Source organism: Spermophilus citellus (genome assembly GCF_964194105.1).
Source record: "Spermophilus citellus genome assembly, chromosome: 1".
NCBI lineage: Eukaryota > Metazoa > Chordata > Mammalia > Rodentia > Sciuridae > Spermophilus > Spermophilus citellus.
In genome coordinates, this window is record NC_138182.1 from 67,695,275 (window position 1) to 67,721,767 (window position 26,493).

At 35.8% G+C, this 26,493-nt stretch overlaps 1 protein-coding gene and 1 pseudogene across 5 annotated transcripts in view; one reads left to right on the plus strand and one right to left on the minus strand.

Moving 5' to 3' along the window:
* KLF12 (KLF transcription factor 12) overlaps window positions 1-26,493 on the minus strand; it is a 467,218-nt gene that overhangs the window by 423,544 nt on the left and 17,181 nt on the right. The gene's annotated exons all lie outside the window — the stretch shown is intronic.
* On the plus strand, window positions 20,814-25,418 carry LOC308636669 (peptidyl-prolyl cis-trans isomerase A-like; annotated as a pseudogene). The gene is made up of 2 exons: window positions 20,814-20,881; window positions 24,780-25,418. The product of its transcript is annotated as a peptidyl-prolyl cis-trans isomerase A-like (transcript).

Consider the following 26,493-nt stretch of genomic DNA (forward strand, 5'->3'; position numbering starts at 1 on the left):
TTATTTAAATAGTTTTAAATTTTTAAAAACCTTATTATTAAATCACAAGTTATAAAGCATCACAACCCTGGCCCCAAGATTCAAAAGATACTTAATATACTGCCAAGATTTGCTGTGTAGCCAGACTCACATACTATGTTTCAACATTTTTAGCACATTTTAAAGTTTAAGTATTTTCCCAAACATTTTAACTGCACAGCATGCTTTAAAATATAAACATGTTATACATATATTCATGTCTTTATGATTTAAATATCTGCAATTGCAAAGCAATCTTTTTCTATGCAGCAACTCATTACTTTCCATACAACAGACCCCAACTCCACAAATTGCTTCTCGAAAAAAAAATTTTTTTAAATATTCTTTTGACTCACAGGAGCATCTACTAGCCTACCCCACAAATAATCCACATTCAACTTTCTATCCCTCCCCCTAAGAATACACACAATTTTTTAAAAGGACAACCACCCACATATATATATTTGTATAGGCTCAGGTTAATCTCCACTATCAAGTAGATATTTAGAAACTGCAACTTCAATTCCTAAAAAGTGGCCCCTATATTATTCTCTTCTTCATTGAATTCTAGAAGTCTTGATTCCACCAATGTCACCAGCTCAGCCACAATGCTAAAGGTAATTAGTTTTTCTGTTTATCATACACAACTAATGCTGAACTCACTGCTTAGAATCTTGAGTTAGACATAAAGATAGGACATTATTCTTATTAGAACACTCCAGGTAATCATTAAACCCCAGTATTGCTTACCTTGTGGAAAAGTCTAGAGTTATAAATTGCTGTTGTAATCAAATAATAATAATAATAATTACTACCAGCACCAAACCCAAAAGCACTGAGCCCTTGGGTGTGAGTTTTGACACAGAGCCCAGAAAGCTAAATTCCTATCCAGGTTTCTGATTCTACTGAATTCAAGCTCTGTGACCTACTGCAAGTTACTTTATATTTACCTACAAAATAAAGAAAATTTCTAAAGCTTCTTCAAATCTCCATGCCTCTTTGAACCCTAGAGAGCTATATAATGAATGATGAATGGCTACTATCAAACCTCATAGATGCATTTTAATGCAGGGCAGAATGTGTATAGCCCAGATATATAGTCAACACTATAAGAAAGAATCATATAAAGCTGACCTTAATAACCTTTGTTTTCAAGTTTTTATTCAAAGTCTTCATAATAGTCTTAATATTGTTTGGAAAACATTTTGCTAGCTAGTTTATATAGCATTAAACTATTATTAAGTAATTACATTTAAAATGTAAACAGGCCTGGTGCAGTGGCACATACCTGTAATCTCAGCTACTTGGGAGGTTGAGGCAGGAGGATCACAAGTTCAAGACCAGATTGGCTACCTCAAAATAAAATAAAGAGTACTGGGGATGTAGCTTGGTGGTAGAGCATCCCTGCTTTCAATCCTCAGGACTGCAAAAACAAAAACAGGGTTAGGGTTGCGACTCGGTGGTAGAGTACTTGCCTAGAATGTGTGAAGCCCTGGGTTCGATCCTCAGTACCATACACAAAGATAAATAAATAAAATAAAGATATTGTGTCCATCTACGAATTTTAATATTAAAAAAACAAAAAAGAATGTAAATAAGTTTAAGCAAAAGAGTTCATATGAACACTGATATTCTTAAGTCCTAAAAGTATCAATATCTTATAAGTTTCATTAAACTGTGTTAACTTTCTGGACGGTAGAAAGGGCTATTTTATGACTCATTTTGCTCTCAGACACACATATCTAATTATCACTATAGAAATTATTTTAGAGAAATCACTTTGCCTCTATTCCCATAAGCATAAGAACCTTTCACAATACAAAACTTCACCCTGCTCAGAAAAATGACCTATCACCCTACAACCAAGAGAAGAAGGTTTTGTAAAATCATCAAATTAAAGTGCTGGTCACAGATTCTGCTACTCTCAAGAGTTCCTCCTTTAGCTAGTCTTCCATCTAGATGCATGCATTTACCTCAAATACCAAGTAGTCCATCCAGCAACCTTAAAGGTGACACCAGGCATGGGAGGTGCTAGGGCTGTACCTCCAAAACACCAAGTTCTCCCTATTCTGAAAAGCTCTCAATACCTAACTCAGCAGTTTCACCCAGTAGGCGTGGTTCTAAATGGGAGGAATCTATCCACCTTCTTCAGTTCTGTAGTTGTCCCACCAAGATGCCTCATTTAAAAAATACTGTTGATTTATGACAGTCATCATTATACAAAATGCATGTATAAAGATGTGAATTTGGTGTCAATATACCTTATATATAAACAGAGATATGATAAACTGTGGTATAAAGGTGTATTAAGAATTGTATGCAAAACAATAAGAGAGCTCATGTATAATGGCATAATTTGGCGTGAACATACTTTATATACAGAGTTACGAAAAACTGTGCTGTGAATGGATAATTATGAATGTAAGGCACTCCACTATTGTCATGTATATAATTAATAAATAAATAAATAAATATAAACGTAAAAGTTTCCAATTATATATATATATATGTATTTTTTTTCCAATTAGCACTGAAGAGTTGAAAAGAATTATTCACATGCCCAAAACATCTATTTTGAGAATGAATTCCTTTGACCCTACAGTAAGTTTTCTTTGGTATTCTTCAAAAAATAATTTCTATTCTTTTTGTTCATTGGAACAAAGGGTTATCATGGGAAAATGAAGATGCTTTATAGCAAGTTCCCATAGATCTAGCATCTGAGGAAGAATATATACCCCTCATCACTTCTAAGACATCCTTCTATTATTTAGTGAGCATCTCTTTCTTTGCTCATGGAATCAGATTATAACCATTACCAAGTGTCATTTTCATATTGCCCTTTCCTACTGCTATTTCTATAAATATCAAAGCAAATGGTTGGCAGAAAATTTGTCAATAAGGATAAAGATTTCCATCTTTGATTTCTAAGACAATTCCTAAATATTCTTTAGTGAAGACTGAAGAAAGCAAATGTTATAAATGCAAACATTATTCTGTACTTTAATTTTCAACATTAATACATGCTTAATTCTAACACAATTTGAATAATTAGTTTGACTTTGAATGATAAAAATTGATTCATGTATGCTATAACCAACTGATAAAAATAAAGAATATATACAGGCCAAAAAAATACTGTTGATTTAGACTAAAAGTAGGAAAACTATAACAGCACAATAGTTTAAAAAAATGCTACATGATTTTCACACAATAGTCCTGAACTGTATGCCCACCAGCATCCACCGACTTGGTGCACCAAGGGAGAAAGAAGTTGGCACACATAGTATCATGCTCACTGGCACCACACTCCCACGTACCGAGGGGTAGAGACAGCAGTAGGGAAGCAGACTGGCAATTGTCTATTGGGAACCAAGAACACAGGGGACAAGGGTTATAGGGAAAAGAGGTTGCAGTCAGAGAGGATAGCAACCAGATAGGCAAAATGAGGAAAACAAGTTTAAGTAAGTGAAAAATAAGCAGCAGACAGATAACAAAAGCTAGGTTTCTTACTACTATAGCAGGTATTTACAGAATAAGAGAAGGCTAGAGGGAACCCTGAGGCATTAGATTGAAATTGGAATCTAGATATGAACTCATGTTTTTTAAAATATAAACATAGATATTTATGGGGAGGTGTAAAAAAATATATTTTCTAGTTGTCCACTGAGAACACCAAGTAAATGGAAGCACACAGAGTGCTCAGATGTAACTTCTAAATACCATTCTCCAATAAAAGGAACCAAGGTTACTTGGAGCAATCACTTACGTCAAGGATTGTTAAATTACCTCAAAATTTTATCACGGTACACTGTACAGTTACAGGATACTATACAATTACAGGATACTATACAATTTCATCCAGATGTTAAAAAAAATTCCAGGCTCAAATAAAAATTAATGTTACTAACTAAGAGTATTCTCTTAGTGGATCCTTTGGGGCTTTCATCATGTTGGTTAATTAAAACAATTATATGATTTAAAAAGTTTGTGTGGTCAAAGATGTTAAGTGCTAAAGATGTTAGGTGTTAGATGTCCAGGTGCTAAGAAATATCAACAGTGTATCATGAAAAATGTCCATTCAAGGCATTATACATGGAAAACACCAGAGTGTTCCAGAAGCAAGGATATACTGGCTTCTGGAGGTCACTAACAGAGATCTCCCATGTGGTTTAAGGATGCCCCAAGAGATTCTGAATAGCAAAATTCACATCTTCATTTGGAAGTATCTGGCTATATGATACTGTGCTATTTTTATCTGACTATATGATATTTTTGAGGAAAAATATAAATAACCAAACTAAAGAAACGTTTCATTTTCCTTGAAATGACCTCAATCCAAAAATATAACTTCCAAAGCACATGAATATGTACTCATGAGCCACACTCAATTACACCTAATTTCAAAAGGCTTCATCTACCATACCATCAAATAAAAGTATAAAGATTGTACATAATTCACCATCACAACTTGCACAGTATCAGTTTACATAATGTTTCACAATGAAAGAGGTTTCCTTAGAAGTATCTGGGGTTACCTGAAACCATACAGTGTAACAGATTCCAAAAAGTAAATTTAGTATTAGAAAAGTGAGAACAATTTGCAAGTGGAACAACTGCCTCTCCAAAAATGGGTTACAAGGTTTATTTTATCCATTGTGAAAATACATACATACAGGTCTGGGACTGTGGCTCAGTGGTAGAGAGTTCCCTAGTATGAGTGAGGCATTGGGTTAGATCCTCATCTCAGAACTACATAAAAATTTTAAGTAAGTAAAATAAAGGTATTGTGTCCATCTATAACTAAAAAAAAAAAAAAAATTTAAGAAAAATACATACAACAAAGGGGAGTGAAGGGAAGGGGAGCTGTTGAGGTGTGGTGAGATAGAGTGAGAATAGGAAAGACAGTAGAATGAATTGAACAGAACTTTCCTATGTTCACATATGAATACAGGAACAGCGTAACTCCACATCATGTACAACCACAAGAATGAGAAGTTATAATCCATGTAGTTATGATATGTCAAAATACATCCTACTGTCATGTATGTCTAAAAAGAATAAATAAAAATAAATATTTAGGGCTGGGGATGTGGCTCAAGCGGTAGCGCGCTCGCCTGGCATGTGTGCGGCCCGGGTTCGATCCTCAGCACCACATACCAACAAAGATGTTGTGTCCGCCGAGAACTAAAAAATAAATATTAAAAATTCTCTCTCTCTCTCTCTCTCTCTCTCTCTCTCTCTCTCTCTCTCTCTCTTTCTCTCTCTCCTCTCTCACTCTCTCTTTAAAAAATAAATAAATATTTTTTGGTTTCGGAAGATGGCGGCCGGCGAGGAAACAGCACGTTCAGTATCTCTACAGTAACGGGATCAAAAAGATCCATTAATACACCCAGATTCTACCTACTGATGAACTTCGAGCAAAACTCCGCTGAAAAGAGACCTGCCGGAAATTATGACTTCTTCCCTTCCCTTCTAATACCTCTCCTCCCAAGCATCAAATAAACTTATAAGAGTAAACAGTAACTCAACAGTCAAACAGAACAAGAAGTATCATGAGCATAAAAAAGCAAGGAAGAAAAGGAATACAAACAATGAAAGACAGCCTAAATATTCAGGAGGACCTGGAGTCATCAGAAAAATGGCCATATAAAGAACTCAAGGAACACCTTAGACAGATGGAAAGGAACCTTAAAGATCACATTGAAAATGAACTACAAAAACAGATAAAAGAGGAAGTTAAGCATCTTTATCAGGAGATAGAAATTATAAAAAAAAATCAAACAATAATTCTAGAAATGAAGGAAACGATAAACCAAATTAAAAACTCAATCGAGAGTATCACTAACAGAGTGGAGCAAGTAGAAGCCAGAACGTCAGATAATGAAGACAAAATATATCACCTTGAAAAGAGTCTAGCCAACTCAGATAGGCTGGTAAAAAACCACGAGAAAAACATCCAAGAGATTTGGGATAACATAAAAAAACCAAACTTACGAGTCATCGGGATAGAGGAGGGCACAGAGATTCATGCCAAGGGAATGGGTAACTTACTGAAGGAAATAATTACAGAAAACTTTCCAGAAATAAAAAAGGATACAGATATACAAATTGTAGATGCATACAGGACACCGAGCACACAAAATCACAATAGACCAACGCCAAGACACATTGTTATGAAGCTATCCAATATACAGAACAAAGAGAAAATATTAAAAGCTACAAGAGAAAAGAGGCAGATTACATTTAGGGGTAAACCAATAAGGTTGACAACGGATTTTTCATCACAGACGCTGAAAGCGAGAAGATCCTGGAACAACGTATTTCAAACACTGAAAGACAATGGATGCCAACCAAGAATCCTGTATCCAGCAAAATTAAGCTTCAGATACGACAACGAAATAAAAATCTTCCATGATAAACAAAAGCTAAAAGAATTTGTAGCCAGAAAACCAGCATTGCAAAGCGTCTTGAGCAAAACTCTACACGAGGAAGAAATGGAAAACAATAACCAAAACCATCAGTGGGAAGTGCCTCAGTAAAGACAGAGGATGGGAGGAAAGCTAATCATGGAGAAACAAACTAAATTAGGGAAAAAAAAAAAAAGAGATAAATAATCAAACATGGCAGGAAGTACAAACCATATATCAATAGTAACTCTAAATGTTAATGGGTTAAACTCTCCAATAAAGCGACATAGGCTGGTAACATGGATTAAAAAAACAAATCCAACGATATGCTGCCTCCAGGAGACACATCTGACTGGAAAAGACATACACAGGCTCAAGGTAAAAGGTTGGGAAAAAATATACCAAGCACACAGTCCTCGTAAGCAAGCAGGCGTGGCCATTCTCATATCGAATAAAATCGACTTCAAGACTAAGTTAATCAAAAAGGATAAGGAAGGACATTATATACTGTTAAAAGGAACCATTCACCAACAAGACATAACAATTATCAATATTTATGCACCAAATAATGGTGCTGCGACGTTCATAAAACAAACTCTCCTCAAGTTCAAGAATCTAATAGACCACAACACAATAATCACGGGTGACTTCAACACACCTCTCTCACCATTGGACAGATCCTCCAAACAAAAGTTGAATAAAGAAACTATTGACCTCAATATCACAATCAATAACTTAGACTTAACTGACATATATAGAATATATCAACCATCATCAAATGGATATACTTTTTTTCTCAGCAGCACATGGAACCTTCTCAAAAATAGATCATATATTATGCCATAGGGCAACCCTCAGTAAATATAAAGGGGTTGAGATAATACCATGCACTTTATCAGATCATAATGGAATGAAACTGGAAATCAATGATAAGAGAAGGGAGGAAAAATCCTACATCACATGGACAATGAACAATACATTACTGAATGATCAATGGGTTATAGAAGACATAAAGGAGGAAATCAAAAAATTCTTAGAGATAAATGAAAATACAGACACAACATATCGGAATCTATGGGACACAATGAAAGCAGTTTTAAGAGGGAAATTCATCGCCTGGAGGTCATTCCTCAAAAAAAGGAAAAACCAACAAATAAATGAGCTCACACTTCATCTCAAAGCCCTAGAAAAGGAAGAGCAAAACAATAGCAAATGTAGCAGAAGGCAAGAACTAATTAAAATCAGAGCAGAAATCAATGAAATTGAAACAAAAGAAACTATTGAAAAAATTAACAAAACAAAAAGTTGGTTCTTTGAAAAAATAAATAAGATCGACAGACCCCTAGCCATACTAACGAAGAGAAGAAGAGAGAGAACTCAAATCACTAACATACGGGATGAAAAAGGCAATGTTACAACAGACGCTTCAGAAATACAGAAAACAATTAGAAATTACTTTGAAAACCTATATTCCAATAAAATAGAAGAAAGTGAAGATATCGATAAATTCCTTAAGTCATATGATTTGCCCAGACTGAGTCAGGAGGAAACTCACAACCTAAACAGACCAATATCAATAGATGAAATAGAAGAAGCAATTAAAAAACTTCCAACCAAGAAAAGCCCAGGACCGGATGGGTATACAGCGGAGTTCTACAAAACCTTTAAAGAAGAATTAATACCAGTACTTTTCAAGTTATTTCAGGAAATAGAAAAGGAGGGAGCTCTTCCAAATTCATTCTATGAGGCCAACATCACCCTGATTCCGAAACCAGACAAAGACGCCTCAAAGAAAGAAAACTACAGACCAATATCTCTAATGAACCTAGATGCAAAAATCCTCAATAAAATTCTGGCGAATCGGATACAAAGGCATATCAAAAAAATTGTGCACCATGATCAAGTAGGATTCATCCCTGGGATGCAAGGATGGTTCAATATACGGAAATCAATAAATGTTATTCACCACATCAATAGGCTTAAAGATAAGAACCATATGATCATCTCAATAGACGCAGAAAAAGCATTTGACAAAGTACAGCATCCCTTTATGTTCAAAACGTTAGAAAAAATAGGGATAACAGGAACTTACCTCGACATTGTAAAAGCTATCTATGCCAAGCCTCAGGCTAGCATCATTCTGAATGGAGAAAAATTGAAGGCATTCCCTCTAAAATCTGGAACACGACAGGGATGCCCCCTATCACCACTTCTATTCAATATAGTTCTCGAAACACTGGCCAGAGCAATTAGACAAACGAAAGAAATTAAAGGCATAAAAATAGGAAAAGAAGAACTTAAATTATCACTATTTGCGGATGACATGATTCTATACCTAGAAGACCCAAAAGGGTCTACAAAAAAACTACTAGAACTAATAGATGAATTCAGTAAAGTGGCAGGATATAAAATCAACACACATAAATCAAAGGCATTTCTGTATATCAGCGACAAAACTTCTGAAATGGAAATGAGGAAAAACACTCCATTCACAATATCCTCAAAAAAAATAAAGTACTTGGGAATCAACCTAACAAAAGAGGTGAAGGACCTATACAATGAAAACGACAGAACCCTAAAGAAAGAAATAGAAGAGGATCTTAGAAGATGGAAAAATATACCCTGTTCATGGTTAGGCAGAACTAACATCATCAAAATGGCGATATTACCAAAAGTTCTCTATAGGTTCAATGCAATGCCAATCAAAATCCCAATGGCATTTCTTGTAGAAATAGATAAAGCAATCATGAAATTCATATGGAAAAACAAAAGACCCAGAATAGCAAAAACAATTCTAAGCAGGAAGTGTGAATCAGGTGGTATAGCGATACCAGACTTCAAACTATACTACAGAGCAATAGTAATAAAAACAGCATGGTACTGGTACCAGAACAGGCGGGTGGACCAATGGTACAGAATAGAGGACACAGAAACTAATCCACAAAGCTACAACTATCTTATATTTGATAAAGGAGCTAAAAACATGCAATGGAGAAAGGATAGTATCTTCAACAAATGGTGTTGGGAAAATTGGAAATCCATATGCAACAAAATGAAACTAAATCCCCTCCTCTCGCCACGCACAAAAGTCAACTCAAAGTGGATAAAGGAGCTAGATATCAAATCAGAGACTCTACGTCTGATAGAAGAAAAAGTTGGTTCCGATCTACAGATTGTGGGGACAGGCTCCAAATTCCTTAATAGGACACCCATAGCACAAGAGTTAATAACAAGAATCAACAAATGGGACTTTCTTAAACTGAAAAGTTTTTTCTCAACAAGAGAAACAATAAGAGAGGTAAATAGGGAGCCTACATCCTGGGAACAAATTTTTACTCCTCACACTTCAGATAGAGCCCTAATATCCAGAGTATATAAAGAACTCAAAAAATTAGACAATAAGAAAACAAACAACCCAATCAACAAATGGGCCAAGGACCTGAACAGACACTTCTCAGAGGAGGACATACAATCAATCAACAAGTACATGAAAAAATGCTCACCATCTCTAGCAGTCAAGGAAATGCAAATCAAAACCACCCTAAGATACCACCTCACCCCAGTAAGATTGGCAGCCATGATGAAGTCAAACAACAACAAGTGCTGGCGAGGATGTGGGGAAAAGGGTACTCTTGTACACTGCTGGTGGGACTGCAAACGGGTGCGGCCAATTTGGAGAGCAGTATGGAGATTCCTGGGAAAGCTGGGAATGGAACCACCATTTGACCCAGCTATTGCCCTACTCGGACTATTTCCTGAAGACCTTAAAAGAGCACACTACAGGGATACTGCCACATCGATGTTCATAGCAGCACAATTCACAATTGCTAGACTGTGGAATCAACCCAGATGCCCTTCAATAGATGAATGGATAAAAAAAAATGTGGCATTTATATACCATGGAATATTACGCAGCACTAAAAAATGACAAAATCACGGAATTTGCAGGGAAATGGATGGCACTAGAGCAGATTATGCTTAGTGAAGCTAGCCAATCCCTAAAAAACAAATACCAAATGTCTTCTTTGATATAATGAGAGCAACTAAGAGCAGAACAGTGAGGCTGAGCAGGAAGAAAAGACTAGCATTAAACAGAGTCATGAGGCGGGAGGGAAAGGGAGAAAAAAAAAAGGGAAATCACATGGAAATGGAGGGAGACCCTCATTGTAATACAAAATTATATATAAGAGTTTACGAGGGGAATGGGATAACAAACATGGAGGGAAATGAATTTCAATAGATGGGGTAGAGAGAGAAGATGGGAGGGAAGGGGAGGGGGGATATTAGAGGATAGTAAAGGTAGCAGAATACAACAGTCACTAATATGGCAGTATGTAAAAATATGATGTGTAGCCGATGTGATTCTGCAATCTGTATTTCGGGTAAAAATGGGAGTTCATAACCCAATTGATTCTAATCTATGAAATATGATGTGTCATGAGTTTTGTAATGTTGTGAACATCCAATAAAAAAAAAAACTTAAAAAAAAATAAATAAATAAATAAATAAATATTTTTTAAAAATACACACAAACACACACATATAAAAATAGAGAAGCACATGTGGATAAGTAAATTTTCCAGATGAAGTATTCTGGGGGCTTGTGAGTCAACATACTTGGACATATTTTTAGTACATTATTTCACTGATTTGTATTCTTTGTTTCTGGACGGTTTTGAGTAGTGCATCATTATTCCTCTGTGGACAGGTAGAGGTATTCAGTGAGTGATTAAACACTTGCTCTGCATTATCCAGTAGTTATTCAACCATAACGTTATAGCCTGACATTTCTGCACATTCACATAAATTGAGATTCATGCAGATGCTTAAGGTACCAAAATATCTCAACTATATATCCGCCGCACCACTAAAGACTAAGTGGTATTTAATATACAGTTCCAGTCAATGTGTTCAAAGTTTTGAATGATGAGGATACAACTTTCTTGGTCAAATCAGATATTATTTTTACCGTATTTATCTTTGGGGGACCACATTTCTCTGATTCTTATTTCTGTAAATGGTATCACCATCCTCCCAGTCTCAGACTGAAAACAGAACACTTCTGATATCAATTTCAGGAGTCAATAATGCTTTATTGGGAAAACTTTTCTCTTATTTAATATATAAGTTCACAAATGCAGTGCTTGTAATTAAATCTGGCAACTTCAAAGTTCATTAGATTTATTTTACGATGCAACAGAATAGAAACAAAAAATAGAAGTGCAATAGAAAACAACAAACTGGTGACTGGGAGATAAAAAATGCCCTGCACCTGAACTTGCCCTAGGCCCTCTTTTATGCCCTGCTAGGCTGCACAATAGCAGCGTATGCTTTTCCTGTATAATTCTGAAATTTTTTCTTGGAGTCTGTTTTTTTATTTCAGACTACAAACTTCATAGTCCACAGTAGGTTAGATGACCAATATAATTGATCCATCTTCCGGAGCCAAGTAGAGCAAAATTCAATGACTATTTCACAGCTAACAAGAGAGATCTGTTCTTTCACGAAATAAAACAATGGGCTATGATTTAGATCTGAAATGTCCCCAAAAAAGGTTCATGTATTGAAGGCACTATGGGGAGGTGGTGGGAAACTCAGGAGGTAGGGCCTGCTTGGAGGAAGTAGCTCATTGGGAAGGGGTGAGACTTTTAAGTGTGTTGTCCCCAGTCCCCCCTACCCTTCTGCTTCCTGGCAGCCATGAAGTGAGAAGATTTGCTCCAGCACATACTGCCCATCATGATATCCTCCCTCGCCAAAGTGATGGGGCTGACAGACTGACTGTGGACTGAAATCTCGAAAACCATCAATCAAAATAAATCCTTCCTCCTGTAAGTTGATTTTCTTGGGTATTTTGTCACAGCAACAAAAAGCTAATCAACACAAAAGGTATACTGGGTGACTACATTAATAAACTCTCTAAGTAAGTTGGAAATAATTACACAGCTCTGATGGTCTATAAGAAATGTCAGGAGATAAGCTAAGAAAATACTGACACATATAGCAGTTTCAAAATTCTAAAAATAGAAGTATTTTCTAGAAATATAACTACGTGAGTTTATATCTCCAAAACAAAAGAGTTTTGTCCCTAACTATTCCTAGCTTGAATGTACGCTATTGGCTTAATTTTTTAAAAAATTGTCAATCTGATTCATGAGAGAAAATGGGAAGTTACAGAAAAATAAAAACACACTGTTACTATATTTTGAAATAGTCTAATCATAAGCATCATATAATATCCAGCAGAATAATTTTATATCACTGTCACCTCCCCTCTAATCCACAGGGGATAGGTTCAAAGACCCCAAGGGGATGCCTGCAACTGCAGATAGTACCAACCTCTAAATATACTATGATTTTTCCTATACATACATGCCTATAATAACGTTTAATTTATAAATTAGGCATGGCAAAAGGCTGATAACAATAGCTACCAAATAGAACATAATAGGTTATAATAAAATTGCTAGCCAGCAATTTGAAGCCATTAGTAAGTAATATAAAGGTTTCTTGAACATGAGCAGCCCAAGACTGAGATAGCAGCAGGCAGATCTGATAACAGAGATCGCTACTCTAAAGGACTAACAGACGGGTAGCATATACAGTGTGGAAACATAAACAAAGGGATGATTCACATCCAGGGCAAGATAGAGTGAGAGAGTGTGAAATTTTATCATGATACTAGCATACACCATTTAAAATATATTATTTCTATTTAATATTTGACTGAGGGTAACTGAAACCTCAGAAGGTGAAATTATAGATAAAAGGGGACTACTATTTCATAGGTTGATCCATATATTAAACAAACAAAATTGGGATAGCAAGTAAAGATCAAAGGAAAGAGAAAGAGGGAAAAAGTCTTTGTTAAAAGAACTAAATTCACATAGAAATACACGGTACAAATTCCTGTGTACAAGTGTACAAGCAAGAGATAGTATTGCTGGGCTTCCCACCTGAACAGGTTAGCTAAATGGCTGCTGGAGGAGACCCAAAAGGATGAGATACTTGTTCAAAAACTCAATATTCACTAAAAATAAAAAATAAAAATTAATACACACTGTGCCTAATTATATCCAAAGGAATAGAGGGAAGAAGGTTGTCATAAAGTGAGAAGAAGAAAAAAAATGTCTTTCATGCCCTTTATAAGGGCAGATACTTGGGCCCAGCCACCAATTTCTCAGCATCCTTTCTTATAAAATTAAGATAGCTGCAAGATGGCACTATCTTGTCAGCTTTAAAAAGAAATAGTGTAAATGAATTTCACAGACTTGGCTTCCTCTGTATAGTCTGTACCACAATAAGTGAGAATTTGAGACCAAAAAGCACTGCCTCTGTTGTGAAAGTAGGCAATAGTCAATTATATTTCATAATCACATTTGACACTTACTATGAAAGGCTTCTTCTATGCTTTACCTGTAGACAGGAAATGTTTGCAGAATCTTAAGCAGGTACCTATCCAAAATTATATGAGACTGTTTTGATAACACAAGTATTTCAACATGTGCCTATACCAATTTGTTTAACTGGATGTTTTAGACATTAAAAGCTAAATCAAATATTTAACAAAATATTTAATTTTCTAAAAAGTTTATGCATTATTTTAAATATTAATAAAAATTGTGACTCATATAATTTCCTACAAGAAATTGATATTGTCTAACATAATAAAACCAAAATCCATTTAGTGTACTTTATAACTTAATTCCCACTTCTTTTACTGGACATGCATTTCAAGATATAATTTTTTTTGGGGGGGGTGGGTGAGGATTGAACCCAGGGCCTTGTGCATGCTAGGCAAGCACTCCACCAACTGAACTATATCCCCAGCTCAAGATATAAACTTTTTTAAAAAATTTAAAATATTTATTTTATTGATATGCAATGACATTTCAACATAACTGTGTTCAAGGGAATTCTGCTCTATCACTGGGTTATCAAGACCATGAATTAAATAATATTCAACAAAACAACTGTCAAGAAAGCAGATGACTGCATTATGCTAAACAGATAATCATTAGACACCTGCTCTAACACAAGTACTGTTAGGTTTCTATCTGCAAAGACAGTAAGGTATATAGAAAAATCTACCTCTCTGCTATCCATGATACAGTCAAGCCACATAATTCATGAAATATTCCCTTATTCTTCCTATATTTTATTAAAGTCTTCACAAGGGAGTTAATTCCAATTCATAAAGCCCAAAGGAAAAAAAGCTAAAGATGATATCTTGGTCCATTGGGACTGTTCTAACAAAATGCCTCAGACTGGGTAATTTACTTATAATTCCAAAGGCTGGAAGTACAAGATCAGGTTGCTGGCAGATTTACTGTCTGTTGCAGGTCCATTCCTTACAGATAGTACTTTCCATGTGTCCCCACATGGTCCAAGGGGCTGAAGGGGCTGGAGCAATCCCTTCAACCTCTTTGATGTCACTAATTCCACTCAAGGGGGCAGTGCTCTCGAGACTTGCTGGCTTCCCAAAGTTACTCCTGTTAGCGCACTGGGAATAAAGTTTCACGATATGAATGGGGTGGGGTTGGAGGGCGACATTCACCATTACTGATGCCTCTGTTTGATAAACATGTATTCAGGGTTCTGTTCCTAAGTATTCCAGAGTACGGTCCCTGTGCCATCAATTTTTCTCCAAAATCTCCAACTAAAATTTGCGATTAAAAAAAAAAAATCACTAAGCCAAAATAAAGAAAGAGGTTCAAATTAAAGATAATATTTCTACAGAAATAACAGTAAAAAGGAACGTTAACTCATTACTTTCTTACATCATGTTATGCTCTACATAAGTAAGGTGTCTCTCACTTGCTCGCACCACACTCTCTTATTCTGTGTGCACACACTCATTCCTATCAATATACATACACTTTAATAACATATGTGTGTGTGTGTGTGTGTGTGTGTGTGTGTGTGTGTGTGTGAGAGAGAGAGATAGAGAGAAACTAAAGTACAGAGACAGTTTAGGGAAATAAACCACATAACAGAAACAAGTAATTAGAAAAAACTCAGTGGTGGAGAGGTCTTGGGTTCAGTCCCCAGACTGCAAAAGGAAAAAAAAAAAAGGCAACATACTTTGATGCTGACATATCAATGTTTCAGAGGAAATAATCAGAAGCTATTCAGAAGAATTTGACAGAATTCCCAATTTATCAGTAAAAAAAATAAATTAAAAATAAAGACATTTGCTTAGCATGATAAACACACCAATCCAAGTCAATGGAGACTTCCCACATGAATACACCCACAATTGTCACTTAGAAAATGAACAGCAAAGGATATATCTCAGTAGTAAGGTAGATTTAAAATATCAACACAGATATAAAATATCAACACAGCCCAAAGCATGAAAAGTGCTAAATTTTACTAAAAATAACAGAAAAGAAATTTGAATAAGCTGCAAATACATATTTCTAGAGAAACAAAATAATTGGAAGAATTAAGCACATATAGAAGAATTAAGTGACAATAGCCAAGACCTTTTAGAAAAACAGAAGATTTGATCTAAATTATATTAAAATGTCTTTAGATATGGTAATGGAAATAATGTAGGGCTAAGGAAGGATGTAAGCATCAACAATCATTACAAGATCTTCACTTTTTCAAGAAAAATTGGATATCTGGATTTTTAAAGTGAAATACCCCAAGTTTCTCCTTAGTCTGAAATCTTTGAAAGCATTGTACAGTTTCCAAAGAAACTGTCTCAGGCCAATGGCTCCCGTGAACCTCAGCCCCATCCACACCCAACACTTCCTGCCTCACCCTGTGCTCCAGGGGCTTCCTGTGTCTGTCAGCCCTTTCCTCTCCTTCCACTCATTCAAAGGCAAGCCACCCACAGTTCTCCCCCCACAGGCACTCCTAGAACCTCGGGTGGGGATAACCACTGCTCTCCCTGTATTGTGAGGATGGTGGTTCTTATCAGATTGACTCCAGAAGCAACACAATGTGTTCTGCCTCTTCCTCTGGATTATGATAGCAACTGCCATCTATGGCTGAATGCTGAAATGATACTTTGTTAATCAACAATAACAATAAACCATAACAATAACCACAGAATAGATGTTATCCCTACTTTACTCATGACATAGTGCTCAAAGGGGTGAAATCATTAAGCAAATCCTGGAAAAAAATAAATTTAAATTACTTTCCACCAACTTCACCAATTTTATCACAGCTCGTTGGACTCAATTTAGTTAAACTAGTCAGTTTGGGGACCTGCTCCTAGAAGAAGGCAGTGAGGTGAGAGATGGGTAAAGGAAGAATAAGCCAAAGGGTAGGGACCACCCATGAAGAGGAGGTGAGTACCACAGGAAGCACAGGAAGCCACCAAATGCTACATATCCTAATCTGTATTTGAGATGGACTTCAGTCAAATAATTTATATCAAAAATTACCTTTTGCTTTAGCAAATTTTATTCCTTTCCTTCAACTCAACAAGGGAAAAAACAGAAGGAAATGGTACTGGAGTCCAAAAACAATCTGAATTATAAGATGATCTTTTGAAATATCCTTAATATATTCTTTTCATGTTAAGCTCAATATAAAGTTTTTAAATAATAGCTAACATATTAGTTGTGTTGGAATTAAATTATCCTATAAAGTGTCTTCTTAAAAATTGAATAAATCATCATCAAGATGTATAAACCAATTTATCTTAAAGAAATTTAAAATCATCATAATGTAACCTGCTGACAGTTTCAAAAGCGGCAAGCATTTGAGGGTGTTTCGGGAACTGCGACAGAAGAAAGACAATTTAATAACAATGTTCTTTCAGAAGATGATCTGAAATGTCCAGTTAATCATTCACCTTTAAGAACACAATTTCATTGACATGTCTTTAAATATTCAATGAAACCTCTCTCACAGGGAAACATCTCTGAGAGAGAGAGAGAGAGAGAGAGAGAGAGAGAGAGATGGTCTTTTTAAAAGTGCACTTAATCACTGAGCAGCAACGCGTTGTTAAAGGGAAAGAGGAAAAGTCCACATGTTGTGCTTCCTCTTTCCTTTGAAAATTTTGGAAGGTGCTTTTTTTTTAAGATATTTTATTAGTTGTTGGTGGCCCTTGATTTATTTTTATGTGGTGCTGAGAATCGAACCCAGTGCCTCACACATGCTAGGCAAACACTCTACCACTGAGCCACAACCCCAGTCCCATGGAAGGTGCTTTTTAAAGTTCCACTTATGAAGAAGGCGAAGATATGAAAGAAAACCTAAGCATTTTTCTGGCTATTTCTAAACTCCTTCAATATCTGTTTAAGGATAGAAAGTCATACATTTCTATCAGTCATACTCTGGCTCAGATTTTAAATTATTCACCGTTAATGTCTGTTCTTTATAGCAGAATTACATGACTGTCTTGTGAAAATAAAAAGTTATTCTATGACACTTTATTATCAAATGGGTCATACAGTCCTGCTAAGGTCTGCTCTGTAGGAATAGTCGTCACGTGGAGTGTGTCTTTTTATGTGTGTACACACATTGGCCCTTCTGTATGTGAGTTCCACATCCGTGAATTCAACCAACCATTGACCAAAAATACACAAAAAAAAAAAAAAAAAGGCTGGGTTAGAATCCAGAGGTCTATAAATAAAATGTTTACATTTTTTTCTAGTCATTATTCTCTAAGAAATATAATATGTAACAGTTATGTACATAGTACTTACCTTTCATTAGATAATTATAAATAATTCAGAGATTATTCATTTGCAAATGAATAATAAATAGTGTAATAATATTTATTACACTATTTTTTAAGAAGGACTTAAAGCATCTACAGATTTTGGTACTGCAGAGGTTCTAGAACCACAGATGCTAGGGTACAACTGTATATATGTTTGCAGAGGGCTAACAGGGCAGGCAAAGCCTACACTGTTCTATATGCCCTTATGCAGAAGTTTAGAGTTCATTATCACTGTGGGAGTATGCACAGGCCACTGAGTTCATACTACACACTAAGCTGTCAAAGGGGCTGAGTCAAAAGAGTGAGTGATAAAGTTTGGGTGGCAGATGATATTTAAAACTTCTTGAATGAGATCTGCCACAGACACAGACCGGGAGAGTCTGAAATATGTCAGAATCCAGCTGACAATGTGGCTACAAAATACTATTATTCTCAATCTGAAAAGAACAAGGGTTCCAGGTGGAGTAGTACTCATCTCACAGCGAAAGGAGCAGGATGTGCTATTTCACATCCATCTCCCCCTCCCTCTCACCTTCCATCCCCTTTCTTCCATCACACTCAGTCCCCCCTCAAGCCCAGCACCAATGTTTCCTTCTCATCGACTCCACCAGGTTCTCTGGATCAACAAAGTTAGTTGCACCCTTGGATGGTTTCAGAACATTCAGTACGAACTTTTGCCATACAACTTAGTGTTAACACTTCAATGTTTCTGCTAAAAAAAGAAAAGAAAAAATCCAAGTAGCAAAGACTTTGTGTGGCTCAGCTCTGCCTCTAGCATTTATTATAATGCCCTCCCCATAGTGGGTTTTTCACAAACCTAATGGCCAGCAAGAGAAATTATTCCTCACGGTTCTGGAGAAGGTGACAGCAAAGCCACAGTTCCCTTCTGGGCTCTAGGAGCAAATCCATTCAATGCCTCTTTTGCCATCTAACAGTTGCTGTCACTCCCTGGCACTCTGGCTTGCAGCCACACCACTCCAATCTCTCTCGGCCTCTTCTTTACATCATCTTTTACTCTTCTGCTTTTACAAGATAACTTGTCATTGAGTTTTCCCTGGACTATGGAAATCCAGGATGTTCTCATCTCAAGATCTGTAATTACATCTGCAAATATCCTTATCCAAATTAGGTAACATTCATATGCTCCAGGGATTTAGATATGGGCACATCTTTTTGAAAGTCACCATTCAACTCACTATTATGAACACTCAGTAAATATATGCTTCTTATCTCAGACTCATATAAAATAAACTTATCTTATAGATAAACCCAAAAGAGAGGAAAAAAAAATGAAAATAGAAAACACTATTTCTTTTCCTTCTCTGCCAAAGTCCCATTTGAAAAAAGAACCACTGAGGCATAGCAGGTAAGCTTCAACAGCATTTTCTTGCTGAGCTCTAAGAATTACTCTACACAATGCCCTAAAACAGATCAATGGAGACTATTTCTTTGTTCCTAGGGGGAAAAAGTCCAGAAATACATACATTTTTTTGCCTCATAATGCAACACTCTTATTCACACAGTAATTTTGCAAAGACCTGCTCTGTTTGAGGCTTCGATCTCTTTAAATTCCTCATATATAGTCATGAATATTTTACAGCAAGTGTGGTTTTACTTGTGTGGTGGAAAGTCAAACTATTAAGTAAACTTACCAAGTGTTAAAGCCATATTTTTCAAGATTTTAGGCTTTTTATCGAAACACAATCCTTTGCACATTATAAACACTCAATGAGAATGAGTTGATTTCCATGACTACAATTGTTCCCAGTACACAGTTTAAGATTCCAAAGCAGGATTTTTCAGAAAATATTTCAGATCATACTGCTATGGTCTTCGAATGTTAGAAATTAAGATAGCAGTTTCAAAACTTATTTTTTAATAATATTTATTTTTTTAGTAGTAGTTGGACACAATACCTTTGTTTCATTTATTTATTTTTGTGTGGTGCTGAGGATGGAACCCAGCACCTCGCATGCACTAGGTAAGCACTGTACTGCCGAGCCACAACCCAAGCCCCTCAAAACTTCTTTTGACTCTAATTATGGCTGAAATAATTATTCTGTTCAAGATTTGCATTAACTAAAGAGACTAATGAACTACGATTAATATATAAAAATATATTGCAATGGGACTGGGGCCGTAGCTCAGTAGCAGAGCACTTGCCTAGCATGACTGAGGCACTGGGATTGATCCTGAGCACTACATAAAAATAAATAAATAAAATAAAGGCATCCTGTCCTTTACTACAAAAATTTAAAAATATGTGTATATATAGCAAATTATGAAATAGTGCAAGCAGTACAGTGTATCCGTAGGCTTAAATTCATAATAAAATATTCCTTATATATACCAACACACCAAAATAATAAAGACTTAGAAAGGAATAAATATGAGAAAAATGGCAGTCACCTTGCTGCAAGAAACAGTGAGAAACCTACTTTTTCTACTCTTATCACAACAGGATAAGTTATGAAAATTCAAGTAATTGATCAAAATGAGGTTTCCACATCAAATAGAATTGTTGGTCTTTCCATTATCAGTTAACTGAAAATATAAGATTTAAAGGAATTGGTTGATTTTGACCAGCAAAGGTTCACAACGAAAACAGCATCTACCCCAGCAGGGAACAAACAATACCCAGCACCCAGATATTGGTTTCTAAATACTATTCTCCAATAAGATGAACCAGAGACCCACAGACAATGGCTGGTTTGGTGGCAGCAACAGGGGAAGCACCAGATGAGCCTGTGGAATCCACTCACACCAGAAAGTAAGAAAGTGCTCAGACACAAAAGAATAAGGGGATGGCACAGGGTTATTACCAAACACATAAGAGCTCTTTAATCAAAGCTGGAAAATCTGAGTAACATGGTATTATATTATGAATCCATGTACAAAACAAACCTACATATGTCCCTACTGATTTAAAAATAAAAATAAGTGGAGGAAAAGAAAAAAAACTATAGAATTCTAAATACTATGTATAGTTATTTTCACCCTACACACTACCTTAAGGGTAAAGAAGACTTAGTGACTGGTTTCAAAATAAGAAACAAGAGTATGATGAGGAAAAAAGTAACTTTACAGTGGAGAAACTTGGCGAAGAACACTACTTTAAGTAAACAAAGATTAACATCACAATTAGCATCCTGTGGATCTCAAGACAGGATGCAATGATATAATGAAACTTGACACATTACATTGAGAAGGGCACTTCACCTCTGATATTTTTTTTCTAAACCCCATAATGCAGTCTAATCCTGAGAAAAAACATCAGATGAAATAAAAACCAAAGGACCTTCTACAACAATGACCAGTACTCCTCAAAATTGTTAAGGTCATGGAAAAGAGAGACACTATGAAACTATCACAGAATAGGAGAAGTTAGGCAGTTGGGACAACTGGATGCAATGCAGCACCTGATCTGTACAATGGAAAAGAAAGAAGATATTAATAGAAAAAAATGAAGAAACCCAAATACAGCAACCTACCAATGTCAATTTCTTAGCCTGGACAAAAGTACTGTGGCAAATGAAGTGGGTCATGGGTTGTTGGGTTTGCTTTTTGTTTGTTTCTGTCCAATCTCTTATCTGTTTGACAGGTATAATAAATTTATTTATTTATTTATTTGTATTTATTTATTAGTAAAGTTATATGATGTCTGAAATTAGCTTTACAGCTTAAAAGGGGCAAAAGAAGAGCAAACCAAGGGATTTCTGAAGCAAGATGGCAAAATCCCAAGAACTGCTGAGGTTTAGCCTGGGAAAGTGAGGGTTTCTTATACTATTCTTTCACCTTTCCCATATATTAAATTATTTGCACAAGAAAAAAAAGATCTTAAAAAAAAAAAAAACATTTAAAATGTCTGTGGTTCAGCCTGCCGTCTTAATCTCTTTAAATAAGCCATATCTCTTTGCGATGCTTATTGACTTTTGTTGAAGTTTGGTAAACTGTTAGGGAACATACTACATATGAAATTATGTTAAATAAAATTCTTAAGGATCACCAAAACAGACATAAAGTTTGTAAGCACTTCATTAGTTAGGTTGCAAAAGATAGCTCAGTATTTTTCTGAATGATACTTAACTAGTCTCCTACGAATGAATACTATGATTGCCCATCCAGGAAGCTAATCCATTTCTTGGTGAATAAGAAAACCAAGGACAAAGTGGCCAATAGCTATGAAGGCTGATAGGTTGGTGCAACAAAGGAGAAATGCATTCTTAACCACGCCTTGAATGTATTAAATTATGGTCAACAGAGTTTCAAAACTGGATATAAAAATGAAACTAAACAAGTCTTCTGATACATTTTCACCTCTAATGGCCAATTTACAAATCCAGTTTCCCACGGACCTTAATTGTAAGAAGGTGAGAGCTTAAGAGGGTCGCTACACATGTACACATCTGCACATACACACCCCTTCCAAAGAACAAGGTAAAAAAAAAGAAAAAGGAAAAGAAAAGATATAGTATAAAGATAAAAAAAAAAAAGATAAGACACAGTACTTGGAAGAGAAATTCAAGAGACCAAACATGAAGAAGATAAAACCAATGGGGGGAAAAAAAGATGAAAGACAATAATTAAGGTCAATAAACAATAAATTAACAATTTATTCAAATTGCCTGCTCTAAAGACATGTGTCTGCAGACCTAAAGGGTCACAAAGAAAGAAGGTGGATTGATAAGAAAGAAGTACACATTGAGTCATGCCCCAGCAAAATTCCTACATTCCCAAGATAATTAAAACAAAACACAATTTTTCAGAATAAAAAGCAAGGTTATTATTACAACCATCAGAAATGCATCAACTGCTTATGAAAAATCATCTAAGCCCTTGTGGTCTTAAATAGAGGCCTTTTTCCTCTGGGATAGAGCTGTTTAGTAGTTCAAAAGGCACGAGGAACCCATTTCTATTCTGTCTTTTCATTGTACTCACCGTGACACTTTCTTTCAAGTGCTTGTCAACTCATTCTCTTGCAAAGTAGACCCTATACTATAGTTTCAAATATTGTGTCTGCTGTCTTCAAGCTTTTATCCCAGTTAAAAAAAAAAAAGAAATCCCCCAAGTCTCCAGCACACCTTACTTTGCACCTCACTACACCTCAACCTAGCTAGAAGTAGGAAGAGACAGCATATACTGCCTCACAGTGAAGGACAGGTTGTTGGGAAAGGGACACCATGGAACCAACTACTATCTACCATAAATACAAAGGAAGCCTAATCAAAATGGAAACACGCGTTATTACAAAGAAGAGATCCAGGGTCATAGCAGCACAGCACCCTACAATAAACTGGGAACAAAGGAAAGAGAACCTAAGTCTACTCACTGATCTGAGTGAGAAATATTTGAGGATAAGTAAAAATTCAGGGATAATTATAATACCATAACCTTTCAATGAAAACACTGAATCAGAGAAGTACTGAGACCTCCTGCTAAGGACAGATGAAAGAAAAGGAGAAGTAATGGGAAATAAGCCATTGCATGTATGATAGTTACATCAGAATTGATGGTCTGGGTACACGTAGATATCATTGAGCAAGGATCTGCAAAAGAAGGAAAATTCTCATCATGGTCTGACAAAAAAGTAGCAAACATTTCAGCAAGCAAAACCAGCAGATTACAAGAGGAAAATGAGGGAGAAGCCAAAGTGCACCAAAGGTCCATCCAAATGGGAGGAAAAAAGGAAAGAAAATTAGAGTTTTCATAGGGTTATTTTGTTTTCAAAGATTTCAAGAAAAGAGGCTGGGATTGTGGCTCAGCGGTAGAGCACTCGCCTAGCATGGGCAGGACCCAGGATCGATCCTCAGCACCACATAAAAATAAAGGCATTGTGTTGTGTCCATCTACACCTAAATATAAATGTTTAAAAAAAAAGATTTCAAGAAAAATATAATCTCAATAAAAGCAGTTGTGTATCCATTCAGCTACTGAGCTCCCTACAACCCAGGACATCCCATCTAACAGGGGCCAATTCATACTGCACACAGCAAAGTTTTGCATGTTGCTGAAATGTTCTACTGATGACAGTGCATTACAAGCTTTTCAAAGAGCGGTGGTGTCTTAAGGAAGTCATGTGTTTTCTTTCTCCCCGAATAGCATTATTTGAGGGCTGGGTTGTGGCTCAGTGGTAGAGCACTTGCCTAGCACATGTGAGGCTCTAGGTTTGATCCTGAGCACCACATAAATAAAAATAAAGGTATTGTGCTCATCTACAACTATGAATAAATAAATATATCTTGTTGGGTATTGTGGTCACAGTGGCGAAAAGCTAAGACAAAGTTATAATCTCTGAATGTCAGATACAGTATACAACAAAGGACTTGTTCAGAACAGTATTTCTAACTTTAATGCTTTCACAGTCTTGAAGCCTTTTTCTAAAAATAAGTAAAAGAAAAGAAAAAGACTACAGAGAATTAAATATATATATATATATGCATTACTAAAAGTCATGAGAGCAAAACCAAGGAAAAACATGTTATAATTGGTGAATAAATCCAAAAGATTTTTATAAAAATGTGTAAGAGTATTAAAGCAAGTTGTAGAACATTTAAGAGGAAAAATAATATGAGATATAAGAAAGAAACCACACAAGTCAACAGAACAAATATAATGATTTAATGAGACTATTACATGTTATCCTGAGGCAAAAATTCAAAAAATATTAGCCTAAAGAAAAGGGGCGGCTTCCCCCATGGTTGTTCTCTGTCAGCCTTGGTCAATCCCACCATGCTCTTTGACATCACCATCAATGGTGGGCCCTTGGGCCTTGTCTCCTTCAAGTTGTTTGCAGACAAAGCCCCAAAGACAGCTTTATTTAAGAAAATTGTCATGTTCTAAATACTGGAGAGAAAGGATTCAATTATAACAATTCCTGAATTCACAGAATTATTCCAGGATTTATGTGTCAGGGTGGCGACTTCACACGCCATTATGGCACTGGTGGCAAGTCCATCTACAGGAAGAAGTCTGATGAGGAGAACTTCATCCTGAAGTGTACAGGTCTTGGCATCTTGTCTATGGCAAAGGCTGGGCCAAACACAACAGTTCCCTGTTTTTCACCTGCACTGCCAGACTGGGTGGCTGGATGGCAAGCATGTGGTCTTTGGCAAGGTGAAATAGGGCATGAACACCATGGAAGCCGTGGATTGCTTTGGGTCTGGGAATGGCAACACCAGCAAGAAGATCGCCATTAGCAACTGTGGGTAACTCCAATACATTTGACTTGTGTTTATCTTAACCACCAAACCATTCTGTCTGCAGCTCAGGAGAGCACCCCTCCACCCCATCTGCTCACAATATCCCATAATTTTTGTGCTCTCGCTGCAGTTCTTCGGGTTCCATATTTTCCTTATTTCCCTCCCAACTCCTGCTAGATTTTAAAGTTTATAATTATAAAATAAAAACTAAATAACAAAAATAAATAAATAAACAGGTACTTTCCTAGCTAAAACTTGGTGGAAAAACAAAGTTAAAAATGTTAATGGACAAATACATGGAAGAAACTGTCAAAGAAATTAAATATATATCACCAACGGACAAAAATAAGGCCATGACACAAAAGTTCACATCTGTTTTTAAGGAAGTAAAGTTCCAATTACAGTTCATGAAAAGTCATGAATATTTTCTCAATTTATTTACATAACCACCAAAATGTTTATTCAAACATTTTATATAATCAGTGTGGTGGCACATGCCCATAATCCCAGCCACTCAAGAGGATGAGGCAGGAGGATCATGAGTTTAAGGCCAGGCTCTGCAATTTAGTTCAAGACCAACCTCAATAACTTAGCAAGACCCTGTCTCAAAATAAAATATAAAATGGACTGGGAATATAGCTCACTAGTAAAGCACTCCTAGGTTCAATTTTCAATTAAAAAAAAGCAATCTTATATAGATTAATCCCACTTACAGATATTATAGATGTAATATTCTATATGTTATTATAATTTTGCAAGTAAAATGAATCAACTTATACAAAAGTAATAAATTATGAAAAATTAGACTTTGTTCCATAATGCAAGGATAGTTCAATGCCAACAAATCTTACAATACAACCATTTATAACTGTCAACTGAAGGAACAAATGGATGATTTATCAGGATATGAAAAAGTACCTACAATAAAGTTCAATGGCATTTAAAAAAACTAAGACATTTAAAATAGTTATAGAAAGAAAATTTTTATATGATGAAAGCGTTACAAAATCATTGTTTTTGAGCCCAAAGTTGAACTTACAAAACAACCAGATGAACTTAACTCCATTGCGTAATATTCCAGTGGATAGTCCCCATTACAGAGAAACAGAACATTGCATTTGGCTAAAATAATAAAGAGGTGAGTAATAATAAAAGCAGATAGGAAATAACAAGTAGAACAGTG